This window comes from Tupaia chinensis, unplaced genomic scaffold (genome assembly GCF_000334495.1).
Source record: "Tupaia chinensis unplaced genomic scaffold, TupChi_1.0 Scaffold143579_1, whole genome shotgun sequence".
NCBI lineage: Eukaryota > Metazoa > Chordata > Mammalia > Scandentia > Tupaiidae > Tupaia > Tupaia belangeri.
The window spans coordinates 75,796-79,216 of record NW_006203425.1 but is presented as its reverse complement, the minus strand read 5'-3'; the positions used below and the strand labels follow the sequence as shown (position 1 = coordinate 79,216).

Sequence of the window (3,421 nt, the reverse complement as noted above, 5' to 3'; positions counted from 1 at the left end):
CAATCCCCTCTCCTCCATTCTCCTCTTGGGATCTTGGGCACACACACACACACACCTGGCATGAGTTTAAGCCACTGGGTCCAGGACTCGAACCTCAGTTGACTACGTGGGAGTCCAGTGACATAGCCATTACGCTAACTGCTGGTCCCATAGCCCATATTTCCAAATTATTGGTATCCCAGAAGATGAAGAATCTGATAAGGGCATAAAAGATCTATTTCATGAAATACTAGTAGAAAACTATCAAAACCTAGAGGAACATTCAGACACATAGACCCAAAAAATATAAAAGACACCAAATATAATCAACACAAGAAGACCCTCTCCATGGTACATCATAGACAGATTGAGCAAAATCAAAGATAAAGAAAAGATTCTAAAAGTGGCAAGAGAGAAGTGTCAAGTTACTTACAAAGGTTATTCTGTTAGACTAACATCAGACCTCTAAATTGAAACAAAACAGGCAAAGAAAGTATAGAAAGACACATTCAAAAAAATAATAGTGAATGAATCTAAAAATAACAATAAAAGTTATATTTTGAAAAAGAATAATAGCAATATCAAACAGCAATACTATACCTGACAAGATTATCTTTCAAATGGGAAGAATAAATAATTCTCAAAGAAAGAAAAACTGAAAGAATTCAGCATTATAACAAGGTTTTGTTTTGTTTTTTTGAGAGGTTTTTGCTATAGGATACATGCGCTTGCCAGAAAGACAGAGTGAGACAGAGACACAGAAAGCAAGAAATCATCCCGCAGGGAGGATGACCACGCCACAATCCCTCCTCCTCCATTCTCCTCTTGGGATCTTGGACACACATGCACAATTGCCTGTTGTGAATTTAGGCCACTGGGTCCGGGGCTCAAACCACGGTCGACTACATGGGAGTCCAGTGACACAGTCATTATGCCAACTGCTGGTACTCATAAACCAGGTTTTTAAGAAGTACAGAAAGGAGTAGTATATTAGGAAAATGAATGACAGATAAAAAAGACAGAAAAAAAAAATAAAATGGTCAACAAAACGACAAGGATAAGTCCATAAGTATCAATGATAACATTGAACATTAAAGAATTAAATTCTCCAATCAAAAGACACAGACAGGCTAAATGGATAAAAAAAAAAGGGGGGGGGGAATTCATAGATTTCTTACAAGAAACACACCTAACAAATAAAGATATTAATACATTGAAAATGAAGGGTAAGAAAATATTTTCATGTAAATGAAAATTTAAAAAGGGTGGAGTTATGATACTTACACTAGACAAAATAGAATTTAAGACAAAAGCTGTAAGAATATACAAAGAAGGACAGTATATAGTACTAACTTGGATAATTCACCAAGAAGATAAAAACATAAATATCTATATACCCAATCGTGAAGCACCCAAATACATGAAAGTTTACTAGACCTAATAGACTGCAACACAATAATCATTTTGGGTCTCAACATCCCACTGACTTCTTCAGACAGATCATCTAGACAAAAAAATAAGCCAAGAGATACAGGATCTAAACAGAGTGGACAGACATCTGCAGAACTTTTTGTTCAACAACATAAAAGTTACACTTTTATGAACCCTGCATGGAACATTTGTAAAGTTTGACCACATGATAGGACACAAAATAAGCCTTTACAAATTGAAAGACATAGAAACTATATCCAACATTTTTCCTGACCATTATGCAGTTAAACTTGAAATAAACTGCAGAACTGAAAGTTTAAAGAAAATAAAATACAGGAAAATTTTATGGAACAATGGAATAAAAGTATGAGTTCATTCTGATGCAAAAATGTTTAAAAATGACACAGGTATATCTCTAGATGACAAGCACAAAACAAGTATAGATACACTATTTTAAAGATATTTAATACCTTTTTCAATCACGCTCCAAAATTTGTCCAATGTGGTAAAATTACTAATATCAGAACCCTACAGTTCAAAACATTTTATTATAGTATAAAACCTCCAAAATAAATGAAAAAAAAATAAAGAGGACAACATAAAGAAAATACTAGACACATTAATAGCCCAAATTTAAAAAATATTGAACACACAACATTCTAATAAATTCCACAATCTAGAAACTTGAATAAAAGACATTATATAAAATAAAAATTAAAAATTACATAACAAAATAAAATGTAATATTGTCAGTTATGAAATGTGGATATTTTCATTAAGACGTGCTTCGATTTTTTTAATACATAAAGAACAAATATTATAATACATTGAATTAATTTACAGAATGACATCTAGTCATCATAACAGTAGAAATAATTTGGTTTTATTGACTAGTAAGAGCCCATAGACACTTTGAGGTAAGAATAAGTCAAGAAAATATTTGTTTTCCTTGTGAAGTCTTTGCAACAGTTAAGTGTGTAACATAGAAATAAAAAATAGAGAGACACAGTCTGGGACCCAGAAAAATACATTCACCTGTTTATGTGTGCCAATTATGACTCTGAGATAGAAGGCAGGACTTGGAATAACTCAAGAAGAATGTGATAGACAATCACTGCTTAAATTTGGAGTATATAATAATATTTCATCAATATTACTTAAAAAAACTTTAATAAAGGAGTGGGTAAGCTGCCATCATTTCTGTAAATTAAATGTAATTGACACACAGACCTGCCCGTTGTTCTCAGATGGTCTGTGACTGCATTCATGCTATATCAAAGGAGAACTGAATAGTTGCAAGAGAGATTCTACAATGTGTAAGGCAGGAAATATTACCTATAACTCATAAAAAGAGTTAATAACAATGGAAAATAAAAATAAATGGCATTTTAAAATATACATACTCCATTTTTCAGTTATATAATAATAATTTCATAGAAATTAATTATATTGGTGCAATAAAATTTCATCCAAAATCTAAATCTTTTTAGTTCAATCCAAGTTTTTGAATTTTACATGGAGGAGTTCATAAGAACAGTGATGACAAAATTAAGTACAATAAGTCTTGTCTTACTAAGTGACATGTTAGATACAAAAAAGAAACCAATAGGGTAGTGATAAAAGTTAGAGTATCCAGAACTAAGTAAAGATTTTTTTCGAGGGTAGTGACAAAAGTTAGAGTATCCAGAACTAGGTAAAGATTTTTTTCTAAATAAAAATAAAAAAAATGTTAATTTCCATTTTCATATTTAATATATTTTATTGTATTTTAATTTCTTTTATACATTCAATTAATATACATTCCTTAGCTTGTAAAGTGAATTTTCCAACATGAAAATACTTAGCACAGTTGTGGATACTATACACATTATCATCAACAATTAATAACCAATTTCTTTCTTTTACTCTTTCTTCATTTCTTTTTTCTTTCTTTTCCTTTTTTCTCTCTTTTACTTTCTTTCTCTTCTTTCTTCTCTTTCTTCCTTTCTTTTTTTTTTTTTGAGAGATTTTC

The 3,421-nt window shown here is 31.0% G+C and overlaps 1 protein-coding gene across 1 annotated transcript in view; it reads left to right on the top strand.

Annotated features, from left to right (window-relative positions):
* The window catches only part of LOC102494601 (vomeronasal type-2 receptor 116-like), an 11,229-nt gene that overhangs the window by 6,019 nt on the left and 1,789 nt on the right, over positions 1–3,421 (top strand). The window lies entirely within an intron of this gene.